The sequence below is a fragment of the Capricornis sumatraensis genome, chromosome 8 (assembly GCF_032405125.1).
Source record: "Capricornis sumatraensis isolate serow.1 chromosome 8, serow.2, whole genome shotgun sequence".
NCBI lineage: Eukaryota > Metazoa > Chordata > Mammalia > Artiodactyla > Bovidae > Capricornis > Capricornis sumatraensis.
Genome location: NC_091076.1, coordinates 17,050,656 through 17,067,903, shown reverse-complemented (window position 1 = coordinate 17,067,903; position 17,248 = coordinate 17,050,656). Strand labels below are relative to the sequence as shown.

The 17,248-nt window shown below is 44.0% G+C and overlaps 1 non-coding gene across 1 annotated transcript; it reads left to right on the top strand.

Moving 5' to 3' along the window:
* Positions 1 to 8,799: 8,799 nt before the first annotated feature.
* On the top strand, positions 8,800 to 8,871 carry TRNAC-ACA (transfer RNA cysteine (anticodon ACA)). The gene has a single exon. It is a non-coding gene; the product is annotated as a tRNA-Cys (tRNA).
* The last annotated feature ends 8,377 nt before the right edge of the window (positions 8,872 to 17,248 follow it).

The following is a 17,248-nucleotide window of genomic DNA, read 5'->3' as shown; positions in this document are numbered from 1 at the left end:
AAACCATAGCTTGGACTTAAATGGACCTTTGTTGGCGAAGTAATGTCTCTGCTTTTTAATATGCTGTCCAGGTTGGTCATAACTTTCCTTCCAAGAAACAAGAGCCTCTTAATTTCATGGCTGCAGTCATCATCTGCAGTAATTTTGGAGCCCCCCAAAATAAAATCTGTCACTGTTTCCATTGTTTCCCCATCCATATGCCATGAAGTGATGGGACCAGATGCCATGACCTTAGTTTTCTGAATGTTGAGTTTTAAGTCAACTTTTTCACTCTCCTCTTTCACTTTTAGCAAGAGGCTCTTTACTTCTTTGCTTTCTGCCGTAACGGTGGTGTCATCTGCATATCTGAGGTTATTGATATTTCTCCTGGCAATCTTGATTCCAGCTTGTGTTTCATCCAGCCTAGCATTTTGCATGATGTACTCTGCATAGAAGTTAAATAAGCAGGGTGACAATATACAGCCTTGACATACTCCTTTCCCAATTTGGAACCAGTCTATTGCTCCATGTCCAATTCTAACTGTTGCTTCTTGACCTGCATACAGATTCCTCAGGAGGCAGGTCAGTTGTTCTGGTATTCCCATCTCTTGAAGAATTTTCCACAGTTTTTTGTGATCCACATAGTCAAAGGCTTTGGTGTAGTCAATAGGACAGCTGTAATAAAAAAGAGAGATAATAACCACTGTTAGAGAGGAAGTAGAGAAATTTGGATCCTCACATTAATGGGAATGTAAAATGGTGCAGCTGCTTTCAAAAAATGTCCAGCAGTTCCTTAAAAGTTTAAGTTTTCATATAATAACTTAGGGACTCCCTCGGTGGCTCAGATGGTAAAGAATCTGCCTGCAGTGAAGGAGACCCAGGTTTGATCCCTGGGTCAGGAAGATCCCCTGGAGAAGGGAATGGCAACTCACTGGAGTATTCTTGCCTGGAGAATTCCATGGACAGAGGAACCTGGCGGGTTACAGTCCATGGAGTGCCAGAGTCTGAAGGACTAACACTTTTATGATAACTTATCACAGTAATCATATGATAACTTGTCAGTTATCATATCACAGTTATCATGTGATCCAACAGTTCCACTGCTATGTGTATTTTTAAGAGAAATAAAAATATATCTACCAAAAACATAAACAGCAATGTGTACAGTAGCAGTACATCATAGTTAAAATGGGCACGCTACCCAAATGCATACCTGATGAATGGACACATAGATACATGGGTGAGTGGATAAATAAAATGTAGTAAATCCATCCAATGGGATATTATTCAAAAGCAGAAAGAACTGAAGTACTGATACACACTGCAACACGGTGGACCTCGGAACCATGGGCAGTAAATGAAAAAAGCCGGTTATAAAAGACCACATGCTGTGTGACTCCATTTATATGAAGTGTGCAGAGTTGGCATGTCTATGGAGAAGAAAGTGATTGTGTAGGTCTGGGCAAGTTTGTGGAGATTGAAGGATGACTGCTAAGGGTAGAGGGATCCTTTGGGGAGAGGGTGACTAAAATATTCTATGGTTGGACGATTCTGGGAGTAAACTAAAATCCATTGACTCACACATTTGAAATGGATGAATACGTTATGTGAATTGTATCTCAATCAAGTTGCAAGAAAAAAAATGAAAGAGGAAAGCAGCAGGAATTGTGGACTATGGTCATTCCGAGCTTCACCAGAATGTGTGTGATGCAGGTTCATCCTCCCCTCCTCCTCGTTTCATGTCTGAAGACAACTCTGGAAAAGGCAGCAGTGATATCCACACGTGCAGCCTTGCTAGATGGAGCCAAGCTCCTGTACAGCCTTCTCATCTCTTGTCTCCAGTTCTGTCTGGTGGGACCTGATGGTAGCTAAAAGCCGATTCCTAGCTGGTCACACCGTGTTTGGCCTCCGGCTTTCAGGACTGGAATTCACCAGGAAATGTTTTGTTTGCTGCTGTCTGTAGGATTATATCTCTATTGGTCTTGCTTGTCTGTGACCAATGGGAACTATGTGGAAATGATAAAGCCCTTTGGAATGAAAATTCAGAATCTGGTGAAAACATCACCAGGTACCAGTAGAGAAGGAAGAAGCATGTGTGTAAAGCCCGTTCAGTATAAGATATCACCCCCCACGCCCACTTGTTTCCCCTGTTCAGTTAGAAGAGTGTTCAACTGCCCTCACTGCAGGTGGCCCCCAGGGGCAGATATGAAGAAATGATGGCTTTTCCCCAATTACCTTAGAAAACTGGTTCATTTGGGAATTAGCCATAAATGGATCATATCAGTATCTGGTGACTATCTTCCAATTTATATTAAGAAGCTTATAGTGTGTTAAAGCATAAACTGGTAACAGGATATAATGGGGAAAGAAGATGGAATTTTGAGACCCAGGATAGCCCTGGCGGGGTGAGGGGACAGACACCTGAGATGCTAGGATAGTCTGAAAGACTCATTTATAAGAAAGAAAAGGAAAAAGAGAAGGGGACCACAGGCCTTTTCAATAGTCCAGTATTGGTAACAATGGATACTGTATTTATTAATCAGGTAAGATTTAGCTGGTGTCATGTATATAACACTTACTAGTTGAGAGTCCACTTCTTAGGTAAGTGTTAAAGTAGGAGAGAATATTGAGATGGTCATTAGGGGCCAGGGGTTGCCAGTAGGTATGTATTCTAGACCCTTCTTCCTTGATCTTCAGTTTTCTCATTGATTAAAACATTCGGGTTTAGGGACTTCCCTGGTGTGGTCCAAAGGTTAAGGCTTTGCCTTCCGATGAAGGCTGTGTGGGTTCAAACTGCACATGCCTAAGACCCCACATGTCTTGGCCAAGAAACTAAACAGCAGCAATATTATAACAAATTCAATAAAGGCTTTAAAAAATGGCCAGTGTCAAAAAGAAGTCTTTAAAAAATTAACATGTAGGTCAGATGATCTTTGAGGTCAATTTTACACCTAATATTCAGAAGTTATGCAAGTCTATAGAAAACCATAGTATTTTCTATTTCTTTATTCTGGTGTTGAATCACTCATTTATTTAGCGATGCATACCAAGTACTTCCTACATGCTGGTCACAGAGCCAGGACCTGGGGTCACAGAAGCAAAAATGATAAAGTCCTTGCCCTTGTGGAATTGACTTTGCCCTCATGGAGAGGACAGTGGAAAATGATTAAGCAGACAGACACACAGACTGTTCACAGAGCCTGAAGGTTACAGCAAAGAGCATAAGAGTGGAAGTGAGGTGCCAGTAAGGCTTTACTTTAGGACAGGTCAACGAGGAAAGGCTCCTCTAGATAGAGGGTGTCTGAGTCGACATTGAAGAAGGAAAAGCCAGTCGTTCAGAGCTCTGAGGGACATAAGGGACAGGGGGGAGGCAAGTTCATAGGCCCCAGAGTGGAAGAGAATTTCAGGGAGCAGGATGAAGACGTGTCCTGGACAAAGGGCGTGTTGGACAAAGGGCCTGATGGCCGTGTCAGAGGGATGGGAAGAGGTGGGAGGTCCAGGCATCAATGACTATGGGAAGCCTCCCTGAGAACCATGGCAGGAAGGGGGACTTTCATTCCAGGAGAGTGATGTGAATTAACTTGGATTGAAGAGAGGTCACTCTAACTTTTTGTGGACGAGGAATTTGGAAGGTAAAACCAGGGCAGAGAGACCAGCTGGGGAGCTGTGGCATGAGTCAGGGAGACAGAGGGTGGTGGCCCAGACGATGGTGGTGGATCGGGCGGATTTAAAGCATGTGGAGCTCTCTCCATGTTATGTGGCAGCTAGAATGGGGGCAGAGTTTGGGGGAGGATGGATACAAGCGTATTTATGACTGAGTCCTACCGCTGTTCACCTGAACTATCACAACACTCTTGATCGGCTATACGCCAATACAAAATAAAAAGTTAAAATAAAAATTTTAAAATATTGAAAGGAAAACAGACAGGACATGGACATGTGTGGGAAGTTGGTAGCTGGGGAGGGAAGGAGGAAAGGATGAGCCCTTGACCTGGGCAATGGGGTGGATGGAAGAGACCCGGGAGGAGCCTGTTATCTGAAGGGTGGGGAGTGTGGAGGCCAGAGGCCCAGGGCTCGTCTTGGATGGACTGGCTTGTATTGGGACAGCACTAGGATTATAAGTAGCCACATCACACGGGCAGTTCCATACGCAAGTCCACTGTTACAGCGGCTTTCTACTAAGGCCGATGTACAGAATCAGTCCTGGATGAAGAGTGAGAGATGGCATGGCAATGCATTCAGGGAAGGTATGCTGAGTCACAGCTAAATGCCACAAGCTTCACCAGCGTGGATAATTTTGAGATGTTCCCTCTCTAGTTGTGGGGACGAGCAAGTACCTACAGTTAAAAATAGTAAGAGAGAAGGTTCTCATTATTTCTTAACTGTTATATTTCTTTTCCAAACTCAGGATGCTCAATATTCTATATTTTAAAAGCATTTTCTTAGAAACACACTGCAAAACAATGAATATTTTTTTCTATCCCCCCCATATCTGTAACATTTCTCTCTTATCTTTCACATCAGACAAATCTTACATGATTTTCAAAAATTCATCTAATCTTTAAAAAATTCTTCCATTTTCTATGGAAGAAGAAGATTTCCTCCCTTATTTTTCTTGCTTTTCAAGCAAACCTGGTGGCAATCAGAATAGCTGTGGATTCGAGACCAGGAAGGCAGACTTGAAGTGCTTTTCCATTGTTTCTCAGAGTAAATGATGAAGTCACTTTATCCTGACTGGTGACTTTTAGGAAAGAATCAATAGTAAAGACAGAAGTGAAGCAAGCCTTGCCCAAAGACGTGGTCCAAATTGCTGGAGGTGGGCAAGGCTTGTGTGGATGACAGCATCCAGAGGGGAAGGAACTCTACATTCCCAGTGTAAATGGTGGTGCCCGATTCTAGGGAGATGACTTCATTCATTGCCATTTAATTAATCTTGACCAGAAATAAATCTTCTCTTTGGTGACTAGCGTCCTTTCCTCTTGAGAACAAAAGAGTAGTAAGATTTAGAGGTTGGAAGCTAGGGAAGGTATTCCTGGACCTTCAGCTGGGACAAACATTTAAAATCACTGCCTTCCCTCAGGCCCAGTCCCTGTAGCTTCCTCTGTGTGAAATTTTCTAGGACGCTTAACACCACTGAAGAGGCTGTCTAATTGACTCATTATGTTATTGATTATTGTTCACCTGTACCTTTTAGCCTAGAATATATGGGGATGAGGATTCTGACCTGGTTTGTTCTCTGATGTGCCCAAGCCTCTAGCACACTCGGCCATTGCAGACACTTAACAAATATTTGTTGAATGAGGGAGAGCAGAGTAAGTGAGGGTGGCCAGGAGACATGTGAATGACAAGGCCCCTCCCCCTGCCCGCTCTAAACTCTCCTGTTTTTATGTATTCTCCTTCCCTGACCTGCACCCTGCTTTCCGCATCCTCGGTGAGGCAGGCAATGAGCCTCAACTTAATAACTTTCCACTCTTGGCCTGCTGGCTTTTCATCTCAAAACAAAAGTGATATATACAAATAAATAAGCATATCAAACATGCGAGCAAACCAGTCGTGTGCCCTTAAAATCAACCGTCTGGGAGGCCTGGTGCTTCCTCCCAACAGTGTCACTTTCAGAAAGCTCCTCCCTTGGACTAACACCTGCAGCCCAGAGCCCATTCTTCTCACGTGCACAGCAGGGACAAAGCCGGCTTCCCTCAGAGTGGGACCACTTTTATGAAGCAATTAAATGCCATAGAAAGTCAAGTCTGATGAATGAGCTAGGTGATCAACCGGCATGAGATATGTTTGGATCAGAACCAAAATCACTACCAAGGCTGGAGGCTGTATTTCTGGTTTTAAGACCAAAGTCGTGGGACTTTCCTGGTGGTCCAGTGGCTAAGACTCCATGCCCCCAGTGAAGGGGGGTCCAGGTTTGATCCCTAGTTGGGGAGCTAGATCCCACCTGCCACACCTAAGAGTTCACATGTGGCAACTAAAAGATTCCCATGCCCCAACTAAGACCCAGCACAGCCAAATAAAATACATACATACATACGTACATAGATATTTTTAAAGAACCAAAGTGGCAGTACTTAAAGATGCACCATAAATGCCCAGGACCATGGTCATGCCGTCCTTGCATTAAGTTCAAGTGCTCTCAAAGTGACTGCTTTAAAAAACTGTACTCATGTGTGTCTTCTGAAAATTTTATTTAAAAATCATTATTCCATCATCACACCTTCCACATTTTATAGGATCCACAAACCATCTGTATTTAAGTCCTTGCATGAGTGGTATGGGAGTTTCGATGCTCTTCTCTCCTTGTTTGCTGGAGGAAGAGGGGAGGAGGAGGTCTAACCTGATCAGAGTTCCACCCAGGAAAGGCATCAGAAACCACAGTTTTGATCCTGAAGTAGAACAGTCTTGGGCAGGGAGCCACATGACACTATTTGTCTTGCTTTTCTTTCCCTGTCCATCCTTCACCTTCTCCTTTCTCATTGTGTTTTCCTAGTGGATTTAACCTTCTGGGTTGTTCTCTAGGCACCCTCGTCTCTTATTCCTTCCATCCCCAACATCCCCACTGTGTGACAGTCCCCTCCTCCCTCGGGATCCGTCGTGGATGTTTGTGCCTTTCCTGCCTTTGGGCACAGCTTGTGGCAGCTGTTGGGGAGACCCTGCTAATGCAGTGAAATAAAGTCAGAAAGCTGGATTAACTCGAGTGGCTTTCTTTCACATTTAGGACTGCTATTATGGTGTTGATGGCTGGTAATAAAAGACCTTTTAGTGTGGAAAATCAAATCATCTTATACAAACACAAATGAGTCCAGACCGTTATTATCCTAATGTAATTGGACAATGAACTCTGATTACAGGTGTCAGTTCCTGCCTTTCTTAAGGTATCGTAGGGCTATTCTAGCGATTGCCACACTGACACTCTTTGTAAGGTGTGCAGTTTATCATCAGTGTGCTGCATTTCTTACGTTCGGCTTCTCTGGACCCAAGACTTGTTGAGTAAGAGGTATGAGAGCTCTGCAGTACTGGCTTTGTAGGTGTTTCCAGAAATTTTCTGCAATGAAATGTGATAGAGTGACAATTGGGGTTGGGGATCAAGCTGGTCATCAAACAAAGTTACCCCAGGCAAAGTCTGCTTACCCGTCACTTAGCTCCTGAGAGAAGGGAAGGAATGCACATTCACGAAGGAAACACTTAGGTTGAGATGGAAATGTGCTTAGGAGACGGTCTCTGCTTGTCAGTAGGAAATAATTTACTGGCTCAGGTAAAGATGCCCATCTATTCTGGAAAATGTCATTGCTCTCTCTATATTAAATAACATATGATTAAAATCATATTTGTGGAGATTTAATCACCATGCAATCAGTGTCTTCTGTGAGTGGCTGCCTACTTGGTGACAAGGATCCACTGCCTTACTGAACTGAACTGAAGTCCTCTGTCTTAATTACTCTAGGTGGATAGTTAATTTGATGGGGCTGGGTTTTATAGACCTGCCAAGGGCAGATTTTGTGTGTACACAGCCGAGCACACTTCTGTGCGAGGGGCAGAGATCACTGCTCTGCCCAGTCTTGCCTTTGCTCACCTGTGCCCTCCTCATGGAAAACGCACTCTCCTTCACCCTCCCTTCCAGACTGTACCTCATCCCCAACCTCCTCGTCCAAGGCTGAACGGTCAAAGGCCACCTCCTCCAGGAAGCCTCACCTGACTTCCTCTATATGTGCTCATCACATATGCTTGTCCTCTGTTTCAGAAGTCATCATGTCTCCCCGTTGTGCATCATGTTCATCATTGTATCTCCTCAAGTGTCTCTCTAGTGGTATATTTTTATGTTTTTTTTTAAAATTGTGGTAAAAGCCACATAACATAAAAACATACTATTTTAACCACATTTCACCATCCAGCTCAGTGGCACTAAGTACATTCACATTGTTAACGCAGCTCTCACCATCATCCGGCTCCAGAATTTTTCACCTTCCTCAACTGAACTCTGTCCCCATTAAACACTAAGTCCCCATTCCCCCTCCCTGTCCCCAGCCCTTGGCAATCTACCAGTGTACTTTCTGACTTTGCATTTGACTATTCTAGGTTCCTAGTATACGTGGAATCAAGCAATATTTGTCTGCACTTAATGTATATTGGAATGCATTTTTGAGGTGAACTTACGTTCTACAAACAGATTGTACCTGGGTTCCCTGCCCGCCCCCCCCCCCCCGCCCCCCGTGCTATAGGCTCTCATTAGAGCACTTAGTAAAGGCTGGATGAGTGAGTTAACTGACTAATGAGTGACTCTCAGACCGCAGTCTTTGGTTGCTCTTGACCTGAACCATCTGTCTTGTTAACCTCTTCCTTCTCCTCCAGAATGAGGGTCAAGAGCGGAGCCTCGACTTCCTCCCCTTACTCCTTCAAGCTCAGATCGTCTCTACTGAGCCAGACAACCAGACTGAATTCTATCAAAGGCAGCGGTAGTTTCTGCTGCGTAATGAGTGGGCCCTGGTGACAGTTGGTGAATCAGCTCACAATGTGTGAGGGAGTGGGCTTGTGTTGTTGTTGTTTAGTTGCTAAGTCGTGTCTGATTCTTCTGTGACTCTGGACTGTAGCCCGCCAAGCTCCTCCGTCCACAGGATTTCCCAGGCAAGAACACTGGAGTGGGTTGCCATTTCCTTCTCTAGGGGGTCTTCCCTACCTAGGGATCAAACCCGAGGCTCCTGCCACGTCTCCTGCATTGTAGGCAGATGCTTTACTGCTGAGCCACCACAGAGTGGTGAAAAACGTTATTGAAAACCAGGCTGTTTGCCCAGAGGGTGGACATCAGGAAGTGCTCTGGCTTCCCTGGTGGTTCAGTGGGTAAAGTGTCTGCCTACAATGCAGGAGACCCAGGTTCGATCCCTGGGTTGGGAAGATCCCCTGGAGAAGGAAATGGCAACCCACTCCAGTACTCTTGCCTGGAAAATCCCATGGACTGAGAAGCCTGGTAGGCTACAGTCCATGGGGTCGCAAAAAGTCGGACACGACTGAGCGACTTTCCTTCCTTCCTTCCTTCCTTCCTGCAGCCCTTTGGGATCTTTAAGACGTGGTTTTCTCTTTAGGACACAGGCTTCTCTAGGTCTATGAGCTGAAGAATTGATCTCGGCATTGATCTTGGCACTAACTGTACATTGCCTTGCACTTCCCCCTAAGTTTTGAATATTTGTCTAGTGTCTCCAGATACATTATAAGCACCTTGAAGACAAAAAAAAAAAAAAAACTCAAGCCAAATAATTCCTTGTATCCCTTAGAATAACATAACCATGATCTCTTAGATAATATGTTCGCAGAAAGTTATGGTAAGGTTTTGCCGGGGTAGTAGCTCTTTAATAAATAAATAGAAGAGTGAGCTTGTGGAGTGATTTTTCTTTTTTATGGAAATGATACTTATCTCACAGTAGTTGGGAGGGAACATTTTGCAGTCATGAGACTGTAATTCAGTAGTACTTGTGGGGTCTTACTTGTCAGCTCAGAATGCTGCCATCAACCAGAATATTCTTTCTTTAGGAAATTCTACAGGCTGACAGACTCTCCTGTGTGGAGTAAAGGCTCTCCTGGGTGGCGAGACGTGACTTTGCAGAATGAGACTGGGTTTAGGACACAGTTTGCGATGATTATGAGTTTTCCCTCTGTCTGCTTCATCCAGCAGAAACAATGCAGCAAGTGAACATTTCCTATTTACTTTTGGCAGAGTTCAGAAAGATTTAGCTCAAAACAGATTTTATTTCTTAGAGTTTCATGTCTACCCAGGAGTCCCATGAGATCAGGATTCCAAGGTTTTCTTTTCCATGGATACCTGTAATCAGAGATTCAGATGTACAGAAAGTTATAATAATGAGATTTTATTTTGAGATAAAGATGGCACCATATGGCCTCTTTACCAGCCCTCCTCATGTGGCAGGTGGACAGAACTAGCACCTTTTCAATTTCCTGGACACTCTTGGATCCTCACCTTGGCAGTTTGTCGTTGCTGTCATTCAGTCAATAAGTTGCATCTTACTCTTTGCAACCCCATGGACTGTAGCACACCAGCTTCTCTGTCCTTTACTATCTTCCAGAGTTTGATCATACCCATGTCCATTGAGTCAGCGATGGCCATCCAGCCATCTCATCCTCTGTTTGCCCCTTCTTCTCTGCCCGCAATCTTTTCTAGCATCAGGGTTTTTCCAATAAGTTGGCTCTTGGCCAAAGTACTGGAGCTTCAACTTCAGCATTAGTCCTTCCAACAAATATTCAGGGTTGATTTCCTTTACGATTGACTGGTTTGATCGCCTTGCTGTCCAAGGGACTCTCAAAAGTCTTCTCCAGCAATTTGTGGGTGAGGCTAACTAACTGGATTGATAGTAGGCTCCCCTGAGGCTCTCTAGGAGCAAGGAGTTGCTTTCTGCTTCAGAGCACAGGGATCTCAGTATCCCCCATGCCTGCCTTTCTGCTTCAGTTCCACCAAGTCCCTGAACACATGCAATGGGACCTCTCATTTTACAACCGCTTTGTACATCCACCTAATCAGGAACTTGGTTTTTCATTTTGTCCTGGTATCTTTTTAAAACAAATTTCTTTCGTTATTTCGGGCTGTGCTGGGTTTCCGCTGCTGTGTGCAGACTTTCTCTAATTGCGGCGAGGGGGCTATTGCTTAGTTGCGGTGTGTGGGTTTCTCGTTGCGGTGGCTTCTCTTGTTGTGGAGCATGCAGTCTGGAGCACTTGGGCCTGGTAGCTGCAACTCCAGCTGCAACTCCAGAGCACTCCAGAGCACAGGCTCTGGAGTTGTGGCGCACAGGCTTAGTCGCTCTGCGGCACATGGGATCTTCCAGTGTCCCCTGCACGAGCAGGAGAACTCTTAACCACTGAACCACCAGAGGAGCTCTCGCTTTGCTTTTCTTGAAGGTGACGCCCTCTGGCATCTTGCCTCTAGCTTCCTCACTTTCTGACACGTGGCTTTGCCACTCTTGGCCATTCTGGGAAACTCCTTGTGTCTGGCACCTCTTACTGAAAGTTATGATACCACCTCCCAGCAGCCAGTTGGCCACCTTCTGTAGCAAAAGGATTGCCTCTTCCTTTCTTCCTGCTTTGTCATCCTTGGAGGGCATGACTGGCAGTCAGCCGGCAACTGGGCTGGCCTGGGGTTGGTATTAATAAGAAAGAATAGGAGATCTGTTCGGCTTAGATAACCACACAAATTGCATTGCTGCATTTTTTTTTCTTCACATTTTAAGAAGTTTAAAGTGTTTTTCTATCAGGAAAATAATAAGAAATCAAGGGAATGGCTAATCTCGTGGTCCCTCTTTAGGGTGGATTTCTGCTGCAGGAGATCAGCCATCTTTTAGAAGACTGACATCACAGGGAGGAAGCCTTCTTTTCTTTCCTATCATGTGGATTTTCCTCTGTGAGTCACTGAAGATGTGCCATCAGCTGAAAGCGAAACTTATTTAGTTTTAGGGGTGGCTTCACATTTTGTCTTGAGAGTCTCAAGGAGTTAAACAATTAAAGGGGAAGCACAGAAGAGCAGAAGCAGTAGTTTTTAAAGAGACTGCCTTTTGGAGCTTCTGTGTTGCAGAGACCTGCGTCTTGGCTCCAGGCCTCTTGAGGGGAGATGGGAGGAGTGGCTTCGCTGTGGAGGAGGATATTGTGAGAGCTTAGCCAGCCATCAAGCGAGCCCAGGCTGCAGAGCTGCCCCCTGGACGCAGGGCCGAGGGGTAACACCACGTTCTGCCTTTTGAAGTTGGGGCTTGGAGGAAGTGGCCAGTAAAGAGAGTGTGAAATATGCCTGATTTATGTAAATCCTCACCAGCCATGGCAGCACCCAGATTAGTAATTTGTCTGATGGCAGCTTTTTGCCAGGCTCATCTTTTCTCAGGACTGGAGGCACCTTGGTGACTCCAAGAGGAATCCGTGTGCAGCATCGGGAGCTGATTCCAAACTAGAATAGAGTTATTTCTGATGAGGAAAGACCTCTCTGGGGTTTGGTTTTGATTTAGGACACTGATGAACATTGCTTCTGCTGAATGATGATGTAATTGATGTAACAGGGTGTTTTCTTCCATATCACTGTATTATTTTTTTTAGAAGTTGATTATAGATTCATGTGCAGTTGTAAGAAATAATGCAGAGAGATGCTAGGTAGACTCAACCCAGTTTCTGCCGTGGTGACTTCTCGTAAAACCATAGGAAACATCACAGCCAAGATCCTAACATGTAATCCACCCCTCCGTTCAGACTTTCCCCGGTACCTGTGCCCGCAATTGTAGGTGCCTGTTAAGTTTCATGCACTTTGATCCCATACGTGGGCTCCTGAATCCACCACTGCAGTCAAGATTCTGAACTGTTCCGACGCCATCAGGACCTCTCCAGCTGCCCATTCCTAACCATTCCCAGCTCCATGCATCTCTGATACCTGGCAGTCACTAGCGTATTCTTCCCGTCTGTAATTGTGTCATCACATAAGCTGAATCATACAGTTTGTAACCTTTCTCGATGAACTTTTTTTCACTGCATAATGTTTTGAGATTCATCCAGGTTGCAGTGTATCAATAATTCATCTCTTCCTATTGCTGAGTAGATGTATCACTTCTGGTTAACCATCCACCTGCTGAAGGACATCTGGGTTGTTTCCTGTTCTTGGCTATTATGGATAAAGTGGTTATAGACATTTGTGTACAGGTCATGTGAACAGAACAACCTCTGGGAAAGAGAGGTTTTTAAATGCTGCTTCCCTCATGCATTTTTGCTTCCCTGAACACTACCTGTCTCCACAATCACAGCTCATGGACGCAGCATGCACATCTTGCCAGATTAATCTTTACACATCAATCAAAAGGAGTTCTCAGAACTTTTGGCATGGTGAGGGTGAGTAAGGTCATGTCTGCATCATGAGAAGGAAAGAGGGAAGGAAGCACACCCCTCCCCAGTGGCCCCTCCCATCAGATCCAGCCTGAGTTCCTCTCCTCCTTGGAGACCCTACCCCTCCTCTGGGGGTTATTCTCCCTTCCCTTTCTGGGTTGAATGTACTCACCCTCTGTAGAAAGAACAGAGGAAGTGGTCCTCATGTCCTTCCAATGACCTTGCCTTTGCAGGTGGTGTACACACACCTTTTGGGGGGGCTGCAAAATCACTGCAGATGGTGACTGCGGCCATGAAATTAAAAGACGCTTACTCCTTGGAAGGAAAGTTATGACCGACCTAGACAGCATATTAAAAAGCAGAGACATTACTTTGCCAACAAAGGTCCGTCTAGTCAAGGCTGTGGTTTTTCCAGTAGTCATGTATGGATGTGAGAGTTGGACTATAAGGAAAGCTGAGCACCGAAGAATTGATGCTTTTGAACCGTGGTCTTGGAGAAGACTCTTGTGAGTCCCTTGGACTGCAAGGAGGTCCAACCAGTCCGTCCTAAAGGAGATCAGTCCTGAGTGTTTATTGGAAGGACTGATATTGAACCAGAAACTCCAACACTTTGGCCACCAGATGGAAAGAACTGACTCATTTGAAAAGACCCTGATGCTGGGAAAGATTGAGGGCCAGAGGAGAAGGGGACGACAGAGGATGAGATGGTTGGATGGCATCACTGACTCAATGGACATGAGTTTGAGTAAACTCTGGGAGTTGGTGATGGAGAGGGAGGCCTGGTGTGCTGCCTATATATTAGGTTGGTCAAAAAGTTTGTTTGGGTTTCCCCATGAGATGTTATGGAAAAACACGAACAATGTTTTTGACCAACCCAATCCTTGCCAAGCACTTTACCAAGTGAATGCCATACAGACAACCATTGGACCTTTCCTCTAGGACATTTCCTAGAGAAAATGTGAGGGGTGGAGGACTCCCCCCTCATTCCCCACAGGACAGTAAATGAAATGGGTGTGGCCCAGAACAAAAGAGGGAGAAATAGGTCAACAGCCATTTAGAAAAATCTTTTGTGTCACTTAAGAGGAATCACGTCAGAGTCTTGCCCATCTTCAGAGACAGCAGGCAGTTCAATTCAGTTCAATCCAGTTCAGTTCCATCACTCAGTCATGTCCGACTCTTTGCAACCCCACAGACTGCAGCACGCCAGGCTTCCCTGTCCATCACCAACTCTCGGAACCTGCTCAAACTCATATTCATTGAGTCAGTGATGCCATCCAACCATCTCATCTTCTGTCATCCCCTCCTCCTCCTGCCTTCAGTCTTTCCCAGCACCAGGGTCTTTTCCAGTGAGTCAGTTCTTCACATCAGGTGGCCAAATTATTGGAGCTGCAGCTTCAGCATCAGTCCTTCCAGTGAATATTCAGGACTGATTTCCTTTAGGATTGGCCAGTTTGATCTCCCTGCAGTCCAAGGGACTCTCAAGAGTCTTCTACAACACCACAGCTCAAAGACATCGATTCTTCAGCACTCAGCTTTCTTTATAGTCCAACTCTCACATCCATACGTGACTACTGGAAAAACCATAGCTTTGACTTGATGGACCTTTGTTGGCAAAGTAATGTCTCTACTTTTTAATATGCTATCTAGGTTGGTTATATATTTTCTTCCAAGGAGCAAGCATCTTTTAATTTCATGGCTGCAGTCACCATCTGCAATGATTTTGGAGCCCCCCAAAATAAAATCTGTCATAGTTTCCATTGTTTCCCCATCTATTTGCTGTGAAGTGATGGGACCAGATGCCATGATATTAGTTTTCTGAATGTTGAGTTTTACGCCAACTTTTTCACTCTCCTTTTTCACTTTCATCAAGAAGCTCTTTAGTTTTTCTTCTCTTTCTGCCATAAGGGTGGTATCATCTGCGTATCTGAGGTTACTGATATTTCTTCCAGCAGTCTTGATTCCAGCTTGCACTTCATCCAGCTCAGCATTTTGCACGATGTACTCTGCATATAAGTTAAATAAGCAGAGTGACAATATACAGCCTTGACACAATTCTTTCCCAATTTGAAATCAGTCTGTTGTTCCATGTCCAGATATAACTGTTGCTTCTTGACCTGCATACAGATTTCTCAGGAGGCAGGTAAGGTGGTTTGGTATTCCCATCTCTTTCAGAATTTTCTACAGTTTGTTGTGATCTACACAGTCAAAGGCCTTGGCATAGTCAATAAAGCAGAATTAGACTTTTTTTTTGGAACTCTCCTGCTTTTCTGATGATCCAACCAGTGTTGGCAATTTGATCTCTGGTTCCTCTGCCCTTTCTAATTCCATTTTGAACATCTGGAATTTCATGGTTCATGCACTGTTGAAGCCTGGCTTGGAGAATTTTGAGCATTACTTTACTAACGTGTGAGATTAATGCAATTGTGCAGAAGTTTGAACTTTCTTTGGCATTGCCTTTCTTTGGCATTGGAATGAAAACTGACCTTTTCCAGTCCTGTGGCCACTGCTGACTTTTCCAAATTTTCTAGCATATTGAGTGCAGCACTTTCACAGCATCATCTTCTAGGATTTGAAATAGCTCAACTGGAATTCCATCACCTCCACTAGTTTTGTTGGTAGCGATGTTTCCTAAGGCCTACTTGACTTTGCATTCTGGTTCTAGGTGAGTGATCACACCATCATAGTTATCTGGGTCATGAAGATCTTTTTCATATAGTTCTTCTGTGTATTCTTGCCACCTCTTAATATCTTCTGCTTCTGTTAGGTCCATACCATTTATGTGCTTTATTGGGCCCATCTTTGCATGAAATGTTCCTTTGGCATCTCTAATTTTTTTGAAGAAATCTCTTGTCTTTTCCAATCTGCTGTTCTCCTCTATTTCTTTACATTGATCACTGAGGAAGGCTTTCTTATCTGTCCTTGCTATTCTTTGAAACTCTGCATTCAAGTGGGTATATCTTCCCTTTTCTCCTTTGCCTTTCACTTCTCTTCTTTTCTCAGCTATTTGTAAGGGCTCTTCAGACATCAGGCAAAGCAATTAAAAAACTGCAAGCAGAAGTAGTTTATCTTGGGAACATCTGCGTATCATGCATGTGTGTATGGGAAGCCCTGTACACTTACACTGATCTCCTCCTCTCAGAACTGGAACAATAATTATATCAATTATGCTTATTAAATTCCCCCAAATTATTAATTAAAATTTCTATAGAATTAGCTTGGATGAATATTCTTCTGACTTGATCTCTCTCTCTGAAACTCTTGGTCTTTTTACATCCTTCTCTGTGATTCGTCCTCCGACTTTTGCTTGGAGCACACTGCTTTGTGTGTGTGACTTTATGCTGCTGTGTGCTGGTCACAGAGACAACTACTAGCCTTTAAAGCTTTGCTTTCAGAGAGTGTGTCTTAGGTCTCCCACTGTGAGAGTGTCTTGTCTCTGAGCAATGGGAAACCTGAGTCCACTATGTCTTTTGTGCCCAACAAGTATCAGATGTATACTTGTGATACTATAGTATATATAATATTATGATAGTATATATATCATGATATAAGCATATATATGTCAAAAGATTACATATATATTCATAACATTATGATATATACTCATTATATGTATATGTGTGTGTATATATATATATATATATATATATATATATATAGAAAGGAACAGCCTTCCAAGTTGCAGAAAGTCCCAGAGCCTGGACCAGGCCACTTGGGAAGGTCATTGGATCCATGTCATTCAGAGCTGGCATCCTGTGAGCACAAACCTGGATTGTTTGATACTGTCTGCCTCCAGATCCAAGGGAAGGAGTAGAGGATGAACTAGTAATGTCTGCAGCTGGCATAGCATAGAAGTAGTGGTCCGTGCGCAGTGGCTGGCCCTACTTCAGGGACTGTCTGGAAGCTTGGTGCCTGCACAATCCAAGTCCTGATACCCACTTTGTGTCGGAGGCCAGTGGGGCTCAGAAACATTCCATGGCCTTAGTGCATTAGAATTCGGACTTATACTGGTAAGACTGAATGAACTTGTTTATGTATTGATTGTCATCTGTCCTTGGGAAATGATACCACCTGATGATCCAAAGGCGTCCTGAAGCGTACATGTCAACAAAGCTGCAAATCGACCTTAAGTTGGCCTGAAATCTTGGCATCACCTCCTGGTACCTTCCATGTAGTTCAGAAGCACAAAGGCTCCTGGAACAAGTCTCCGCTTCTCTCTCTCTTTTTCACAAACTAAATAAAAGTTGTCAGGAAGTGATTCTTTTTTTTTTTTTTTTGATGTTTTAAGTTTTATTTCTTTTTTATTTTTTCAATATTATTTTTTAATTAATTTATTTTGATTGGAGGCTAATTACTTTACAATATTGTATTGGTTTTGCCATACATTGACATGAATCCGCCACGGGATTCTGAACAT